This window comes from Camelus dromedarius, chromosome 1, assembly GCF_036321535.1.
Source record: "Camelus dromedarius isolate mCamDro1 chromosome 1, mCamDro1.pat, whole genome shotgun sequence".
In the NCBI taxonomy this organism is placed as follows: Eukaryota; Metazoa; Chordata; class Mammalia; order Artiodactyla; family Camelidae; genus Camelus; species Camelus dromedarius.
In genome coordinates this window covers 76,648,399-76,669,284 of record NC_087436.1, presented here as the reverse complement: position 1 = coordinate 76,669,284, position 20,886 = coordinate 76,648,399, and the positions used below count along the sequence as shown (strand labels likewise).

The window sequence follows — 20,886 nt, the reverse complement described above, 5'->3', positions numbered from 1 at the left end:
TAAGCCTTTTACCTTTCTGGGTGTTTTAATTAGGAACATAAAGATTCTCTGTGAACTCAATTTGAGTATGATTGAAAGATATTTGGCAAGAAAGAATCACATGGTGTCAGGTGAGCTTAAATGTCTTTCTAAAGTGAGAGATATGCCTGTGGTTTGTGGCAACTTTCAGAGTTCAAGTTTCCTCCTTATTTGTTTCTTTTTTGCTGAGAAAACAGCACACCAAGCTCAACATATGATGAACTATTTTTCTTATAAATCACATTATGCTGTTTCATCCCATGTTGCTATGTTTCTTGTAAATCTCCAGGTAGAAAAGCAGCATATAGCAAGATCATCAGGTAAGCTCTATATAACACATTGTGTGTGGGGGGGTGGGGGGTGAGTGTGTGATATCATTTTGACTTCTAAACCCATGACATGTACTGGTCATATTTTATATAAATCATGTAACTAGGAAAAGTCCTAAGAAGATTTCTTCCCAAGTTACTCATAATCCCAATATATCGAAGTTGACTGGCTTTTAAAAATGAATTTTATTCTAGACATAGAATATTTATTTGCAGATAAAAGGATAGGTAGAACAAAAATTAATATACTATAGTCATATTTTAAAATAAATAAAATAAAATACTTGAGAGAAAAGAAATGAAAAGTATGCTGAACTTTAGATAATTAACTTCCTTACCACATGACATATTAGTTCTAGAAGAACCCTCTGAAGCAGAAATGGGCAAACTTTTTCCTTAGAGGACCAGAGAGTTAAGTATTTTAGTCTGTGGGCCACACATGGTTTCTGTCACATATTCCTCGTGTGTGTGTTTAGGGGAAGGGGGTAGGGGATGTATTTACAACCCTTGACAGTTTTAAAAACCAGTCTTATTTTCAGGGCTGAACAAATAGCCCAAGTAAGAATAAAATATTATGACAAACATGAAGAGATTAGACTAATCTTTTAGTAAATTCTTTTATTAAAGCATAATAAACTACAGAAAATACACAAACTGGGAGCATACAGCTTAAATCATTTTCACAAAGTGAATTCACTTGAAGAATAAACTGAAGTGGAGCCAAGAAAAGTCACATTGCTAGCAACTCAGAAGCTGCCCTTCCGGCCGGGCAGCCGCGGAGGTGTTGCCCGCATCCGTCTGTGAGGAAAGAGCCGCTCTCTGCTGCGTGGAGCGCCAAGAGCTCACTTCCCGGACCCGCAGCTCCTTCGTTCCTCCCGGGGCAAGCCCAGCCGGCCGCGGAACACAGTGGGGTCTTTAGGGCCTGATCATTTCTGGTCAACAAAGAGCTCCTCTGTTTGGCAGGCCTTTTGCGGAGCTTTCCATCGGATTGGCTGAGACACCTTCAGCTCTGCTTTACCCTCTGAGGCTTTTCTGGCTCGATTCTGTTTTCTCGCGCCTGTCAGGGGGGCAGCGGGTGTAGAGACTTTCACTTCTCGACTATGCTTTCCTCTCACTTACGTTTTTCAAGTGTTACCTCTCATTAAACCTACTGCTGTCCTAATCCATCTCAGCATCTGCTTCCTGGAGGACTGAGGCTGACGCCTGTCCCCTTCCATCTGCTCCTCCATCCTATCAACATAACCATGGCCCTAACTTCTGAGACCCCAGGTAGCTTACTGGATTGAACTGAGTATCAATGGAATCATATACTACATAGTCTTTTGCAACTGGCTTATTTTGTTCAATATTGTTTGTGAGATTCATCTTTCTTATTCTTACAATGGTAAATTGTTCATTCTTGTTCTTTAGTTTCCCATTGTATGAGTATATCTCGATTTATTTATCCATCCTATTATAGATGGACATTAGGTTGTTTCGAGTTTGAGGTCATTGTAAAAAAGTTGCTATAAGCATTGTTGCCTGTGTCCTTTGGTGAACATTTGATTCATGTATTTTCGCTTAGATTTGTACCTAGGAGTGCAACTGCTAAGTCATAAGGTATGCACATGCTCAATTTTAGTCAATTTTGTCGAACAAATTTCCAAAGTTCTTTTATGAATTTATACTTCCACTATCAGTGTATGATAGTTCCAGTTGCTCCATTAAAAAAAAAGTCTCTTTTATTTTAGCCATTCTGGTGGGTGTAAAGATAAATTACATTATAGTTGTAATTTGAATGCTATTGAAAAATGAATGCATTTTGTCTGTTTATTGGCCATTTGGATGTTCTCTTTTGTAAAGTATCTCCAAGTATTTTGCACATTTTCCCTTCTGTTGTGTTCCATTGTATGCATTTTTCATATTGATTTGTTGATGCTCTTTATATATTCTGTATAGTAATATTTTGTTAACTATATATAGTTCAAATATATTCTACTGTTTTTACTCTTCTAATGATGTCTTTTCATAAAAAAGAATTTCTTAATTATAATGTCATCTAATTTTCTTTATGGTTAATATTTTTTGTTTTTATTTGCCTACACTAGGAAATAATGACATAAAAATTTCTCCAAATTCATGAGGATATTGTCCTGTGATTTCCTCTGAAAAGCTTTATGGTTTTAACTTTAACATTTAGCTTTTGACTATATTTTTGCATATGAAGTGAGGTAGTGGTTATGATTCATTTTTTAATAGGAATATTCAATTTACCCAGCACCATTTATTGAAAAGGCATCTTTTCAGCAATGCAATAAGTAGCCATCTAGATGATAAAAGAAATGCTGCTTTCTTTTCTCTCAATTCTGTTTCACTGGTCTATTTCATTTTCCTTGCATCATTACCATATTTTCCTTATTATTAACGCTTTGTACTATATCTTGACATCTAGCATTGCAACTTCCAGCTTTGTTCTTCTCCAAGAACTCCTTGGCCATTCTTGGGCCTTTTCATTTCCATATAAATTTTATTATCATCTCATCAGTTTTCACTCAGTTCAATAAACTGAATCAACTATGACTCAACTGAATGACAATTGATAGTTTTACAATACTTAATCTTCCAAACTATGAACATGGTATAGCCTTGCATATATTAAATCTTCTTTAATTCACCTAGTATTCTTGTGATTTTTTGGTGGGGTGTGTGTGTGTGGAGGTCTTATACATATTTACTGTATTTATTTCTAGAGATTTATTAATTCAAAAAATTTTTCTGTAGATTCTTTCAGACTTTCTATATAGCCAACCAAGCTGTCTCTGAATAACTACAGCTTTAATTCTTCCATTCCAATACGTATAACTTGTATTTCTTTTTTGTCCTTTTTTTCAACACCTAGGACTAGCAATACTACTTTAGCAGCACTAAAATGGTGATAACAAACATCCATTCTCATTCTCAACCTTAGGAGAAAAACTTTCAGTAATTTATTATTAAGTAGGGTACTTGGTACATCTCCATAATCTTTCAAAGATTGAGGGAGTTATTTATTGTTGTATGTAAATGTTGAATTTTGTAAGTGCTTTTTTGCATCTATTGAGATTATACTACACATTTTATCTTTTTGCTTATTTATTTTCTAATAGTAAGTCAACTTTATATTCTGAGTAAACTCATTTTCCCTATATTGTTGTATTCAATTTTCTAATGTTTTGCTTTGAGTTTTTTCACCTATAATTATGAAAAAAAATAGTCTGTGATTTTTTTTTTCTTTTAATATCCTTATCAGTTTTTGTGTAAAGATGGCCTTGGATCCATACATGAGTGCTCCTTTCTTATAATTCCTGAAATAATTTTGGTAAATTATTTTTGCTTAAAACTGTGGAAAAATGCACTGGCAAAACCATCTGGATCTGGTGCTTTCCTTGTGGGGACATTTATAACAATGGATTTAATTTATTTAATAGACTTAGGGATCATTAAATTATCTATATCTTTTTCTGTCAACACTGGTAATTTGCTTTTCCAAGGAATTTGTTTATCTCAACTATAGTGTCAAATTTGTGTAAAGTTGTTTCCTTACAGTTCATCCTTAATTTTTTTTTTTAATTATATCCAAGATCTGACTCTTGTCTATTCTTTCATCACTATTACTGGCAATTTGTGTTCATTCCCTTTGAGGGGGCATTCTTTCTTGGAGTCTATCAATTTAATTAATCTTAGAATTCTAATAACTGACCCATGACTTTGTTGATTTTTCTCTATTGTAATTATTTTCTCTAGTTCATTCATTTCTGCCTTTCTGATTTTATTTTATTTTTCCTTCTACTTCAATTGGGTTTTATTTGCTATTCTTTTTCTAGAGCCTTAAGGTGAAATATTAGGCCATTGACTTAGTGCTTTCTTCCTTTCTAATAAATCTTCATGACTAGTTATAGCCCGAAATTCTGATATTTTCTAATTCAAATCTTTTCTAATTATCCAATTTCTTTCTTATTTCTTTTTTGACCTAAAGCTTATTTAAGAGTGTGTTATTTACAGGTGTTTGCAGCTTTTCTAGGAATACTGTTGTTAGCCACTTCTAATTTATTCTGCTGTGATAAGAAAACTTACTTTGAAAAACTTGTTTTCTTGATATTTATTGAGGATTTTTTTCTTGGCCCAGCATATGTTCTATCTTGATAACATCCTTTGTACACTGGAAAAGGAACATATGTGTTTATTAATGTCAAGTAAAGTAAGATAGTTGATATTATTATTTAAATATTCTCTATACTGCTTAATTTTTTTGACCACTTGTTCTATTAATTACTGACGGAACAACACACTTTCTCCTCCAGTTCCAATTCCCTTCACATTCTGCGGTCTCACACAAAGTCTCTAACATGGTCTTATCCACTGTGATACACATGTACCCCTAGTTCTTGTTTCTCTCCGCAAGAGGTATTTGTACAGGCCACTTGACATAACGTTTCTTAATTTTAAGAAAAGTATGAGAAAAATAGGCCAAGTCTCATCTTTCTTCTGCATTTTGGTCCAGATTTTATAGTATTTTGCAAGTATGCTTTGAGTTTCAGATTTTCTGTATTTTAAATATTTATTATTTTCCTTAAATTTTTAAAAAAAGGAATGAGGAAAAAAACTTTATTATGCTATATGTAACTAAGAGGCCAGTCAATACTTTTTAAAGTTTTCAGTTTATATTGCTCCTTTTAGATAAAAGTGATAAAGTGATGTCAAAGGTGTGTGATACTTCCTTTGTGCTTCAGGTGTTTTTTCTTGAATCCTGCAGTATAAATTTTACTGCATCTTTCATAAAATCCTCAGCTCAAGCAATCCTTATAAAGGAGAGAGTGTAATATATAGTTTAATATCCTAGTTTTGAAGTTACACAGGCCTGGGTTCAAGTGTTAGATCTATTACAATAATAGAGAAAATTGCTCAATTTCTCTAAATCCTAATTTCTATTTCTGTATGTTGGTGATGAAAATACCCACCTCACAAGGATGTGGTAGGAATTAATGATGTAGCACAGAGAGAACGATTGCTACATAATTATTGGTAAATAAACAGTGGCAATTATGATTATTATTCTACATGAAGATGTCTGATTGAATCAAAGTGATATTGTTATAAAGTTTTATTGCAAAATTCTAGCTTCCCTAATCTTTGGGTAGAAAGATAGATGTAACTCTCCACATACAAGTTAAATCATTTTGCGGGAGAAACAGAAAAATGGTAAACAATGATTCCTACGTTCTAGAACCTTCACATCTGAGCACTGAACTTCCTGGGAGGAAAGTTTTGCTCATGGAAGTGTATGCCAGCCAGTGGCATGTTATCTTTGTCTTGTCTACACCCTGACCTTTCAGCTTTATAACTTCCAAATGTTTATATAATGAGAACTGCCCTTTTAAAATTGACACAGTGATTAAAATACAAAATGAGAGCCGAGACTGCCCTCCAATAAATAGGCTGGATCTGAGCAGACATCTGTCCAGTAAGACTCTTCTAAGCAAGCAGGCACACATTTCTCTGCTTGTATCTAAAAAGTGAAGGTGACATTTATACCGTTCAGTAATTTTTCTCTCCATCTGTTTATTCAATGGTGAGATTTAAGTTGGCAAATGCTACACTCACATTGATACTACTCCTAGGCTATCTTTCAAGTATTCAGCTTTTAGATGGATGAATCCAGAGCCTTGCCAACACACACATTTCTTCTAAATTTCAATTTATAAGAAAACACTCCTTCAAGAAGAGAACTATAATCAAAGCCGAACGCACCCTACTTGGTTGGCAGTTCATCTTGCCACAGACCTCCCAGTTCCATCAAAGTTTCCCACATTCTATAATAAGTTGTTTTAACTACTTTCTTTATATCCAACCATACCTATATATAGGCTTTCTTCATACTTGAATAGAGATGAGCTGCAATTATTCAAAACCATCTTAATTATTGATTAACAGGGAAAAAATATCCCCAAAGCATAATAGAATACTCACAGTAATTTCAGCTTTATGCTTTTCAAAGAGCATAAAGATTCATAGGAAAGATTCAATAGCAATACAGCATTTTTATTCAAATATAATTACAATTAAGTCACGGATGTGAACAGGATGCAGGGATTTTAATTGTTCCTCTTCCTCACCTTGCTTTCCTCTACTGAAATTCTAGTCCTGGCAGCTGGCTTTCTTGTTCCCTGAGCATGCCGAGTGAGATCCTTCTGCCTAGTTTTCAGGGCCTTTATCCCCAGCTGATTCCTCTCCTTGGAACACTCATTCTCCATATTTTAATATGACTAACTCTCAATTTAAATGTCACTCCTTCAAGAGGTCTTTTCTGACCATTACTGTTTAATCTAGTGCCCTGTTTTATTCCTTCGGGGCACTTAACATGATACACAGTTTTTTATTTGTTTTTTCAGCAAAAACATATTCCACAAGAATGTAAACTACATGATAGCAGGGATTTGGATTTTTCACTATCTCCCTGTTTGTAGAAAAGGCTTGCAATATAGTAGGTACCAACAAGTACTTGTTGAATAGATGTATGAATGAGTAATTTTGCCAGTCAGATTTCAGCTTTCTTTTAAGCTTTACTGAAGTTTGATTCCAACACCTTTTGTTTTAAGCTAGGATCTAAAACTAATCACATTAAGTCGTGATGACCACCCTTATTTAATTTGTGCTCTGCTTTTCAGGTAAATAGAAGGTGGCTTCTTTTATTTCAAAAGCCTAAATCTCCCACTTGTCCTTCCACTAAGCCCTGTATCTGAGTTTGAGGGATGCACCTAAACTTTAATCATTTGCTAGGAAAAGAGCATTGATATCACTGAGTCAAAAAATGTGACTCGCTGTTCACTTTCAAGTTGTCTTAACTGTCTCCTTCCTGTGCGAGATGAAATGCTCATGGCATCTGAATATGCCTGTTCTCACTCCATCCCCTTGCCCCACTCTCCAGAAGTAGCTATGATCAAAAATTTCTTGGGGATTCCTTGAGAAAACTCTCACCTAAAAACACATATATCTATTGATATAAATATAAATTATACAGATTTTTAAGTACAGGTTGGAATGTAAAATAAAATTTACCTTTACTTTACAACAGAGTCTCTATTTCATTTCCCTATGAAAAGGTACAGATCAACTTCTAATAAAGTTGCAGAGTATTCCACTGGAAAAATTCTGATTGATACAGGTTTATATGTGTGTGTGAGAATGTGTGTAGGATAAATTTTTCAAAAATGATTTATTGTGTCAATTTTTTTTAATTTCTGAGCAAGAATTTTGCTCTTTTTAAAAGATAATTATTATTTTGTTCTAAAATGATGTAACACAATTACTTTTTTTGAGTTTCATTGAAATCTTCTCTTTGATGGGAAAAAGCACGAAATAAGTATGTTGTGCCTGAGATTCAATTTTCTTTCAATTTTAAAAAAACTAGTGAAATTTTCATTATTGCCTTTGGTTAGTATCTTTAAACCTAGCAAGTGAGTATATAGCTTTTTCACATTGGAAATAATAGCATGATTTTACAGTAGAATTGTGAGAGATTAGTTGTTAAGGAAGTGCCTCATTTGCTTTTATTGAACTTCAAAGATAAATGTCCAGAAATGCACCCACTTATTCTTCTATAATAAAATTTTTTTAAAATTTTGAAATAACTTAAAACTCACAGAAAAGTTGAAAATATAGCATAGATAGTACACGCATACACTTCACTCTGATTCCCGTCATGTTAATAATTTTCAAAACCACAGTACAATGATCAAGACCAGGAAATTAACTTTGGCATGTTACTCTCAGCTGAACCACAGACCTATTCAAATTTCAATTTCCCCTTACAACCCTTTCCAGCTCCACAGTTGTGTCCCCTCATTCTTCTCCAAGCTGTGACAGTTCCTGAGCCTTTTCCTATCTTCCACGACTTGATATTTTTCATACTCATGGTCAGTTATTTTTTATTGTCTGATATTGTCTCATGATTAGAATGAGGTTCTACATTTCAGCAAGAAAACTACAGAAGTGACGTGTTCTTTTCACTACATTACAACAAGAGGAAAATGATTTTCATATGCGTTATAATCAATAGTGGAAACTTGAAATCGCATAACTAACATGGTATTTGCTTGTTCTCTCTAATGTAAATTTACTATTTTCCCTTGGCAGCTGATAAATATCTTGGGACAGATATTTTGAAGCTCTGCAAATATTCTACTTCTCCTCAAACTATCACCCACTGCCGTTTTCATCTGTTGGTGGATCTCGCAGCAATTAACAACGATCGTGTTTACCTAATGATAATTCTATATTTCCCTCAGTCCTCCTAAACACGTGTAAAAAAGGAGCTTCTACTTCATTTATTTATTTACTAAATTACTTGTTTATATCAATATGGACTCATGGATGTTTATTTTATGCTAATAGGTTATAATGAAATACTATCATTATTTATTTTGTTGCTCTAATTGTTCCAAATTTGGTTACTGGGAGAATAACAAAATACCAAAGACTGGGTGGCTTAACGTCGATTTCTCACAATTCTGGAGGCTGGAAGTCCAACACTAAAGTGTAGGCAGGTTTGATTTCTCCTAGGACCTCTCTCCTAGGCACGCAGATGGCTGTCTGCTCACTGTGTCCTTAGATGGCCTTTTGTCTGTGCACATACATCCCTTGTGTCTCTCTTCCTATAAGGATAGCAGTTCTAGGACCCCACCCTTATCATCTCGTTTAACCTTAATTAACTCTTTAAAAATCCTATCTCCATATGTAGTCAAATGGAGGATTAGAAACTCAACATATGAATTCAATGCATAACAGCATTTATTTATCTGCAGGTGCCTGGCAGTCAACAGATAGCCTCTCCTCCCACACAGGCATCTGCTTCTGCTAAGGCTGCCTTGGTTCCTTGATTCCTCATTCTGCCTTTTCTCTGCTTCTCTAGTGTGAAGAGGGCTATGATGAGTCTCACGCTTTTTCATTCTCTTCATTCTTATTGCCAGCAGAGTCGTTGATTGAGCCCTTCTGGTCTGGCTGATTCCAGGGAGATTGCACGATGTAAAAGACTGGTAGGTGTTACTGTCCTCTCAGAAACCTTTCTTAATTTGCTACAAATTCCAAGTGGAAATAATAGTATTAGATTTTATAAATGAGAATACTTGGTCAAGGCCACACAAGTGATAAATATTAGAGCTGGATATCAAATGCTTGTCTATCAATCTAAATTACATATTTTCAATTGTTACCTTTGGAAGAAAAGACACAAAACCAAGGAAATAAATACAAAAGAAACAACAATGGCAACAAAACACACCTCTGTATTTTATTATACCATTTTCTTTACTGAGTATTCTATTTCCAATAACATCCCTGCAATATATGTCAACTTATCTTGTAAATGTACTCATAGAATAAAACACACATATGTCATGGTCATTATTATATACAAATTATCACTTCCAAAGTAACATATTGCTTCTACTCTGAGTAGCCTATTTGTTTCATAGTTATTTGCTTCCTTATACATCAAATCTACACAGGAAATGAAGCTCTGGCACTGGTTACTTTGCACTAATATAGCCAATACAGATTGATGCAGTTTTCTCTCCATGCCCAAATATCTATTAACATAGAGAAAATCTGGATTATCTGGTACTGAATGTGCAAAAACGAGTTTAGCTTTCTGTGCTGGATGATTGAATGCATCCTTGGATCAGGCTATCAAGGTTTAATTGAACTACAAATCCAAAGATAATTGGAATAGAACTCTGGTCCAAAACAGGACACAAATAGTCTAAGCTTTAGTTAATGAACAGAGGCAAATGGAGACTTCTGTTTACATTCATAGCATCCTTTGATTGTATCAACTCTTTCAAAAAACGTGGCATCACAATATTTAAAACGAACAGTTATATAACAATTATGCCGAAGTCACTTTGTGCTTAATAAATGAGACTAGAAAAATAAAGTGTAATGAGAGAAGATTTAAAAATAACTTCATTGTATTTTAGGCTCTTCAAGGCTATATGTTTTTTTCATACAATAGTAATGCAGCATTAGGTGCGTGGTAGTTGCTAAATGCATGCTTTATTTGTATGTATGAATGGTTAGTCTTTGGAGGAAATAGATTAGTAGATGAGGTAAAATAGAATCTATTCATTATAAAAGTTATATCAGTTGATTAAAAAAGGGTTTGCTTACAGAATAAGACAATGTATTCTAGTTGGTACTGTAGTTGCCACTGTCAGCAGTTTCTGATCTTTTGAATGAGCTCATTGGTTTAGAATTATCAAAATTAGTTAAGCCACATGCAAATTCACCTAATGTTGTCACCTTATCAAATTTTAAGAGCCGTGATGCTTATTTCTGAAATATTTCTCAAAGTGTTATTGCTTTTAAAATTCATGTTGACAAATGCTCACAAAACTAAATATGAAAGATCAAAATGATAAAATTGTAGAGATGGAGAAGAGATTAGAGGTTACTAGGGGTTAGAGGTGAGAGAGAAGAGGGAGAAGGGTGTGACTATAAAGGGAAGCATGAAGGAGATCTTTGTGGCAATGGACTGACTCTGTGCCATGATCGTAGTGGTGGTTGTAAAAATCTACATGTCATACACGTGTTTTGTGTGGCGCATGTAATAAAATGGTGCAGACACATTGCATCAATAGCAATTTTCTGGACTTAATATTTTTCTATTGTTACATAAGATGTAATCACAGGGAGGAACTCAGTGAATGGAACACAGAACCACTCCACTATATGTAATGTCTTGTGCATTGATAATTATTTCAAAATAAAAGTATAAAAGTAATTGGGCAGAGTTAATCTCAACTTAGTACAATAGTTGTGCACTGTTTTCCCCACTGCTTACATTTTAACTCTTCTGTAATTTTATTTTGACTGGTGCTATTTACAAGCTGTACATACTTAGGCTTTTGACAAGCAGTTGCAGGTGGCTTATCAACTCATCGACTGCATCGTGTACTCTTGCTGTTAAGTGATAAACACATGGCATTCAATCTGATACTTTTCTTTAGAAGACAGAATATCTCAAGTGTTTAGGTCCAAACACTGTTGTGACACTTGCTGGTTGCTACCTTTATTGCAAATATGGTTTTATACATTTCATCAGTACAATAAAAAATGTGAAATACTGGCTTTGTACTGATTTTATAGGTTTCTCTGTGATATCAAATATACTGTGAAACAATTTATCAATATTCTGTTACTCACTGATTCTTTCTTGTGTTCCCATATATTACACTTAGGTGAATGGTGTAGATCTTCCCATTAATACTACATAAATTATGCCGTGATACACATCACTGGCATCTTAGTATATACATAAAAAAGTGGATGAGAAAAATATTAGAATTCTCTTTTTCTGCCTGTCTCTGTCAACGCTAGGAACCCCCAAAGGCAAATAGCCCATCTCATTGCTTCAATTTGCATTTCTTTAAAAACTAGTGAAATTGAGCATGAATATTTATCTCAATTTGTGTTTCCCAGTTTATGAAATGCCTCTTCATAGTGATTTGCTTATTTTTTTCTACTTAGATAATATTCTCTCCCCAACTGATTTAAGTAGCTGCTTCTGGTCTAATTATATGGAGCTTTTGGTCGTATATGTTGCAAATATTCCTCCTTAGCTTATCTTCAGTAGGAAGATGGGGAATATGGTATATTCAAGGAATTGATGAGAAAAAAGCAAGCAAGCCTGGTGTGGCTGATGCAATCATAGAGCCAAGGGGAGCAGGAGCGAAAAACCATCAGAGGTATGGAAACACACAGGCTGTATAAAAGAATTTTAGTGTTTATCCTAAAGCATTGAGAAGCCACTGAAATGCTGTAAGTTAGGTGTGGGTGGTATGATGCTGGTGGAGAGGTAAAAGAGGTTTTTTATAAGAATTCTTTTAAAATAATCTACCTAAAACTCTTAGCAAAGAATGGAACATAGTAAATATTTAACAGGTATCTGCTGTTCATGTTAATATGACTGTAATGATTACTATCAACATTTCTGTCAGCAGGAGACTGAAGCCTGGTGAGGCTAAGTTTCCTAAGATTACTCCAATGACACAGCTATAAAGAATCACAGATAGATGCTTCTAGGCTAGATTTCATTCTCATTCTGATATCCAGAGTGTGAGTATGTCTACAGTGAGCAATTCATGAGCTCACAGCACAAATCTAGCCAGGGGAGTGATCCCGTTACAGACCAAACATTAGGAGTATTAACAACAAAAATTCAATTGTGCATTAGGTCACTCTCATGGGAGACATACCAAGTGCATGTGATTAATGTATTGGAGGCCAAAAGACTCAGTTACAATAGCATTTACACAGAATAGGTTTTGGGAAACAATATTATCCTCATTATAGTGTTAGTCTGCCAGGATTTACAAGTACCATTTTTCAAAATTAAATAATCTACAAGCTTGGTATTCACAAACACGCACATACTCTGTGGGCCCTCAATAAATACTAGCTGACTGACTGACAGATAAACACCGTCATAAACAGATAAGCACTTCTAAGTGAAGTGTAGCCATATATTTAAAGAGGCAGTATTGGATCTACGTGTATAAACTAGAGATTAAATATACGAGAAACATAGCAAAAATGCAATAGTGAAATAACTTTCTAAACTGTGAGCTCCTTAAATAGCAAATGAGGGTAAACTCCAACAAGTATTAAAGTATCCTGGATGAGAGTTATAAAGTAACTTTACACTACAAAATAGATGCTCTTCAAAGATCATAAACAAATCCATTTTTGTGACTTCAGATCTTTACCCCACCTATCAATTAATTTGCAAATAATGGAGACAGTGAACTTGTTAATATGTATGGTATTTCTTGAGAAGGAAGTATGGAATAAGGAAACAGAGGTGAAACTAATGATCGAGAAATGGGCATTTGATTGTACCCTCTCCTCTCAGTTTTCTGTCTGCTAAAGTCTTATTAAATAGCCTTACCTAAATCAATGAATAGATCCCTAGCAATTTAACTGAAATGCAGCATCACTGTGACTCACAATCTTAAGTTCAGTACTTAACTAGTTTTATGAACTTATGCCAGATTTAACTTCTATGAATTTAATATTTTTTTACCTCAATTGGAATACTTTAATAAGCCATTTCTTAAAACAAAATGTTTCTTTAAATATGGGTAATATCTGGTACAGGGCTGGGCATTTAATGAGCACGAAGTAAGTCTTCTTGGCTGATATTATTTATTAATTAATAGTGATAATGACAATTTCCCCAGTAACAAAGCCCACTTAGCATAATCTCTCTTGATAACAGGACTGCCCTGAGGAGTTCTGGTCGTGGCAGCTGAACTCACAGGATAAGATAGCAGGGTAAGCACCGGAGGACAGGACCAGCCTGGTGGAAAGGCAGGTCCTGCTCTCCAGGTTGGCATTGGCTGGATGCTTGAAATGTGTAAGTTACTCTGATCAGACCCAAAGGAGCAACTAAAGACCACAAACTGCCGTGAGCTCCCAGGGGAGGAGAAAGGAAGTAAATAACTTTAAGGACAAGTTAAGAGGAAACCCAAAGCTTGGAATGAAGACATGATCCAGCCAATTACAGTAAAGGGTCAAGAAGAGGGTTTTGTTGCTGCTGTCATTTGTTTATTTTAAGTACTTGGAGACCTCGTTCCTTCAAGTTATATTGCATATTGATTTCAGTCATGCCTGAGACTAACTGAACATTTCTCAGCATCACAATTAATCTATCTCTTGCTTCATTTTCTATGGAGGTTTGAGGTTCTTTGGGAGAAGGACTGAAAAAAAAAATAATGACTTTTAAAGGTTGATCCAAGTAGTACGATTTGTGAATACCATATTAATAGGATTTTAATGACTGCTATTAGCTGGTAGAAAGTGGCTCATAAATGTCTAAAATCACCATCTTTCTATACTCGTCCCTCACTTCCCTTCTCTCACTAGAGGTGGGGCTCAGATTGAATGGAAGGACAGGCCTACTGTGTTAGAGCATTAAATTTATCTTCTAAAAAGACATCAAATGTTTTCTTCTTAGAGTTTTAAATCATCCTGCAAGAAGTTATTTTTAGGACAAATTTAGTTGAGAAAATTGATATTTAGAGGCTTAATATGAATTAACAAATAAGAGGTGGAATTTGAAACCAACAATGTTTAACATTCAGGAAGACATACCATGTTTCTGGTTGAAAAGAGTTAATATTTCAAGGATGTAAAACTATCCCAATCTATATACACATTTAATAAAATTGCAATCAGAATTCCAAAGTATCTTGTTTTACCTGATCAAAATAATTGAAAAATACATATGAAACAATAAGAGTGTAAGAATTGCCAAGAAATTTTGAAAAAGAAGAATATTAGGGAAGAACTTCCCTTATCAGTTAAAAAAAAGGTTTTAAAGCTGCAAACAGCACAATAAGACAGTGAAATAAGAGTAAGTGTATAAATGAATGGTTCTGGCCATAGTTAAACTCCTAACTAAAATCACACTCGAGAATAACTTTCTTAAGGACTACCTTTACCTGTCTCTACCTGATTCATCTCTCTCTCTCTATTCTGCCACAACCAGATCTCTCTCTCCTCTGTCTATCCTTGTCTGTCTATCTATCTTTTCATCTATCCAATCTATTTATATCTATGCATTTATATGGAACAGGAAGGCCATCTTATCCAAGATAACACAGATATATTGGAAAGACTGAGAGGTCTGATTATAGAGAATATTTTCAATGTATTTTGAGAAACTATAGCAGCAACAGAATCAAAAGATAAATACTACAATCAAAATGTTTCCAATACATGTGACAATGGGTTATTCCTAGTAGACAAAGAACTTTTACTAATGAATAAGAAATAAATTGAGCAGCTCCATGGTAAAATGTATAAAGGCAATAATTAGGCATATCAAAATCTATATGGAATGTTACTTACACCATAATGTCTGTAATTCATTAAGACACCATTAGAACTGCTGTCAAAAAATTAAGCAGTCAAAATTCTACCACCTCTATTCCTCACAATTTTCTTTAGTTTCTCCTCTTAACCTATGATCAGAAAATTTAGTTCTCTATAAAATTTGCTCTTCCTTAAAATTCTTTTTTTCTCTAAAATTTCTAGACTTTCCAATTAAAATTCCCAGCTGACAGAGCTACTGATAGCAGCTAGATGTTAGTTTTTAAAAATACACACTAAGGTGAAAGAAGGCTTTTGCTTTCTAAGGTATCCACATTTGCACAAGTAAAAGACACAAATATTTGATCCTGTTTTATAGATGGAGGATGTAGAAGGCTTTTATTGATTGGTTTTTCAAGATTCTAAAAAGGGCTACATTTAATATTAGAATTAAAATTCAAGGATAACGATCTTCTAAAGAGGTTAAGCTTCACCTTCTGAGACATAAATACACAACATAAAGCACTCAAGCTTGTCTTTTAAAAACATACAAAAATTATCAGAGAAGACCCAAACCCAGAGAGATCTGTGCTATACGTTGGACTGACTTTATAGTGTGACCCAGAGGAAAAACTCCACATTGCAGATGATAAGAAAGTCAGAAGAAAAGTAAATAAGAAAGAACTATGCAGTCAGAAGCAGGGCTAAAAGATGGCAAATGCCAGAAATCAATGCAGATAAATGAAGAATACTGAATCTTGAGAAGAAAGAGAGGCAATGGTCAAAAAAGTAAAATAAATAAAACAAAATAAAACCACAACAACAGAAGCATCGCAGCAGTAACAGATTTGGGAGTTTTGGAAAAATTCTCCAAAATACAGTCGTATAAATCGCAATACATCGTATAAATGGTGACACAGTTCCCCTTGAAGTACAATATGAATTACAGAGAAGAGGGAAGGGTCTCACACGCTCTCTAAGCAAGTAACTAAACCTCTGGAGTACCTAGCTGATGCTGTTAGCCGGGTCTAGAGGCGGAAAAGCCTGAGCGGTGAACAAGGCATCATAGGCAATTTCAATGGCACCAAAAATTAAAATTTAGTTTTCTTCCACCATTGTGGTCAAAATATTTTTATGAATTCCCCATAGGCAGTAACCCAAATATCATTTTAAGAGTTTAACTATGTCAATGACCCTGTTGTTAAAAAAATGAACACTTTTGCATGACACAAATCTTCTAACCCGATACATTCCTCTCAAAATATTGAATTGAAAGATATACAAAGTTTTTCTACTTAAGAAACACACCATTCTGAAAATAATTCCTGTTGATAAATGCTGATTTCTTCCCTTCCTAACTCCCTTTTATCTCCTTCCCTTTTTTTTTTCTATTTTCTTTCCAATAACGGTCGATAGAAAAAAAATTCTTTTCCCTAATTTTCTACTGCTGCTATCTTTTGCCATATTTAGGAAGATTCTAAAACATTTACATTAGTTTTTCTTCACTACAGTATTACATTCTTTGCTATCTTTGATGTAATGGACATACAGTTAACATTCTTGGTGGCTAAAAAATAAATTTTATAAGATCAACAAACAGTAATGATCTTATAAAATTATTGTGTGCTCATTGTGTGTGAGGCATTAAGTGCATTATTTTTTATCTTTATCACAGTTTATGAGCTAAATCTTATAATTACCCCATTTGCAAAGGAGGAAACTGAGGCTCAGAGAGATTAAAATCACAGGGCTGGTCACAGGTAGAGATGAGGTTCCTACAGGCAGAGATGTCTGAAGAATTACTTATACCCCATCATACCATTGCAGTGTAGGTCCTGGGAACAGCACTTTTAACTCTTGTGGGGACACCATATTCATTAATAGTTTCAAACAATTCAAGGCGTTTAGAAATAACATTAGGTCGTGCAGTCCCAGGATAACTGAGGAGCTGAGCCGAGTCCCGGAAGAGAGAAGGTTTCATCTCTCTGCCTCATGCTTCTCATTTCCTTATACTTGTTTGTTAAATGGAAGGAGAATTTATGAAATGTTTAGCGAACTATTTGGCTTTATAAAGAATACGTGCAGTGGCTGGCTTTGTAGACTTTCCAGACAAAAATTCTTTTAGCATTATTTACTTTTGTCTAATTCCGTGGATAAAAGTGACCAAATTAAAACTCAGCCCTCATCTTCATCTCCTGGTTGCGACTCGGGCTAAGATACCTTCAGGTTTTATCCAACAGAAAAGGCACATCCAACCTCCTTTCAATAGTCATCGGAGCAACTATCAAAGATACACCGCCTTGAGAAGGAGAGGGATGAAATGAGTGTCAGATTCTAAAGACATGACATCCTAATTAAAAGAGTCCTTTGTAGAAGCCAGTGAGGGTGTAGACAGAGCCAAAGTGGTTGTGAAATCTTGTCTCTGCAGATGTCAATAGCCTAAGAGCAGGTCCAGTCATTAGAATCTGCTTTTATTGTGTCTAAGCTCAAGACATGAAAACTCACTGCAGTCGCCCTGCCTAGACACGGAGCTGCTTAGAACAAAAAGTTCTGTCCTGGAACAAGAAAATCAGGGTCATAACAGTCCAGGCATATAAATATGTATATGGACTATCATTCTCTTGTAACAAATGGTAAAAAGCTACGCAGGCGACAGTGAGAGAGTCAGGCGGAGAGCCTGCTTTATCACCTCCCTCGGACTGTGTTTCCCAAGCAGTGCTTCTCGCCAGTCCCGGGTCCCGGGCCATCATTAGTCCCTGCACATGGAAGCAATGAAGGTGTCTCTTCAAGTAAATCACTTGGGGATTTTTATAATCTCAAATAAAATTTTTCTAATATTTTTTTCTAAGTTTTCCAGGTTTAAGGTTTTAATCTTTTATTATTTATTGGGCAGCCGTTTGGAAGAGCATGGTGAGAAAGCCCGGATAAATAGTTGGTTGCAAAATCTGTGCCGTCCAATGCTCTCTTGAAAACTAATGAGTTCTTTCTTTTTCCTATTATCACTGTTCTATCCTCTGGTGCTTAAAAATTAATAGCATGTAGGTTTATAAACCTTTGGCTGTCAATCAGTAAAATTGCTGATAAATATATTTTGGAGATTGCATGGGAAAGTCTGCAGATAAATTTTCCCTTCAACCACCGGAAAGATCATAGGCAACCATTTCAACTAAACATATTTTCCAGTGTTTTGTTTTTACGATATCAGGACAAAGACAATTACATGTCAACATAAGAAATAAAATAAATCTATTTCAAACCGCAACTTTGAAAATTATTCAGAAAAAAATGTAAATAAGGCAAATGCTTTGGAATACAGGTGAATATTTCTTACTCCATTACTCCTGGGAGTTTGATAAAATAACAGATCATTGTAAATAACGTCTTTCTTTGTAGAAATAATGAGAATAAAGTCAATAAGGGGGAAAGTATGCTGTTCTAAGTGCTTTTTTTTTTTGAAAGTCTTAAGTCTCTGCATTTATCTCTGGTATTAAATAGAACTGATTTGCATCTGCCTGTTAAGTCTTAGATATGAATGTGGTTAGAAATTTATGAAACCTGAAAGGGTCTGACCCTTATCTAACGAGGGAAAAATAGAAAGCAGACACAAGGAGAATCGGTACAAAATATGAAGTCATAATGACTGCTGAATTATTATTCTTGTGTATCTATGCATTTGCAAATCCAACATATGTAAGAATGAAGGCAGGAAGAAGAAATGAAGGCAAGAATGAAGGAAAGAAAGGAAAGGAAAGGACGGAAAAAAATGAAGGAGGAAAGAGGAGGAAGGCAAATGATTAGCGGTGAGTCTGTGATGAGAACTGAATCAAATATAAAAGGGCTCTAATTCCTATGCTGCTTATTTAACACGATTCTAGCTGTCTTTTTCCTCAGTGTTTAAAACAAAATACGCTCTCTCTTCTTTCATGATAAGCATCATTCTTCCTTTTCTGAGACTATGATTTCGAAAAGGCTTTACTCTAATTTTGGATTATGTATGCCATTTGGACCTTCAATTTATTTGTGGCAGCAAGCACTCTGATGAGTGTACTGTTTGTCCTATAATTGCTGTCTTCCAGTGAGCATTTTGTTCCATTACGATCTCCCAGAACATTTTATTCTCAAAAAGATGTGGCACAGACTGATTCTTCATTTTAAGGATGCTACTTTAATTTCTCCAGGTTTTCAAATTATTTTTCATTTTAAATTATATTTTGAATAATAAAAAGTGGGGAAAAAAGAATGATCAGGACTGAGACACGTTGAAAATCATATTGAATATTTCTTTTATTTTAGAAATGAAAATATATTATGGAATGCAGCCCGACACAGACAACTCACTCATGATATGCATTAATAATATAAATATGTGAATGGAAACGAATTTTGTTGTAGAAGCAGTAATTCTGAGTGCTTTTAGAAAACCATATTTTTTAAAACCTTTACTTACGCAATTTCATCGTGAAAGCAGCAAGGCTGATTTTGAAATAAAGACTATCAGAGCAAGTATTGCTGGAGTATTTTATGGTAAGTAAAGAATAATGGCTTTATGTGTTTCATAAATGTTATACTGTTCCCCACAAGACATCTTTTTTTTTTCTTTTTTGAAAATGAGGAATGAGTGATTAGGAGAATGTGCATTTTATTTCAAGTATATTTAAGTAATTTAATTCTCTATAACTGTATCAAGGCCCTCAAGAGACTATCTTGTAAGAATTTACTATAGAAATAAGCGTTGACAATGTATCTACTTGTAAAATATAATCTGGAGTGACACACAGACTAGCAGGATGGTTAGAAATAAAGTTAGAGAGGTCAAAAAACATATTCTTCAACAAAACGTGGTTGACAAAAAAAAAAATTTAACAGGAACATATGACAAGGCCTTACGATTTAGATTTAAATATAGCTCTGGGCTTCCAGATTACCAAGTCAAGTAAGAGTATATTTCCTGTTATATTACAAAAGAAAACATACCAAATCTTCTGACAAGAAAAGGTAGAGTAACATTAGGCAAATAATATGGTAAATAGTTCCGCTAGGAAAATCCAATTCTCAAGACACTGGTTATAGATGGGTTTACACCAGTATTTAGATATACATTTCCTAGATGTTTCAGGGGCAGGCAGGGATATTATTGTTTCCCATGACCATTAATTTTTCACATCCATTTACAAATTGATTACATAACAAGGGTTGTACCCAGTGGGGTGAGCAGCACCTTTCTCACTTGTAGTTAGTTCTCTGCCTGAAATGCTCTCCTTTCCTGCTGCGTATCAGTAACTCCTACTCACCCTTTAAGCCTCCTCACAAACTTGGTCTCTGAAAGGAAGTTTTTTCTAAGCATCCCGAAGCTTTCTCATACCCACCCCTCACCCCCCAGCCCGCCCCGTGCGGCACTCTTCTCTCTGTATTGTCATAGTTGATTTACTTCTCTTCACTGAACTGTAAACTTCCTGAAGGCATGGAACAGTATTTTACTCCTAGTACCTAACACGGTCTTTGACACCCAGTAGATGCTCAGTAAATCTTCGGTGGATGGCTGAATGGATGAATAAGTGAACTTAGGGTTGCACTGAGGAGACTTGTCATCAGGAAAAATCCTTGTCATCAAGAGTTTGGGGTCAGGCCCTTGGGTAGGGAGAAGTGAGGGAGG

The 20,886-nt window shown here is 34.8% G+C and overlaps 1 long non-coding RNA gene across 1 annotated transcript; it reads left to right on the top strand.

Annotated features, from left to right (window-relative positions):
• The first annotated feature begins 1,237 nt into the window (after positions 1-1,237).
• LOC135322139 (uncharacterized) lies at positions 1,238-19,600 on the top strand. Its single transcript, XR_010382490.1, has 4 exons — positions 1,238-1,616; positions 9,332-9,397; positions 13,639-13,694; positions 19,527-19,600. It is a non-coding gene; the product is annotated as an uncharacterized LOC135322139 (long non-coding RNA).
• Positions 19,601-20,886: the final 1,286 nt, after the last annotated feature.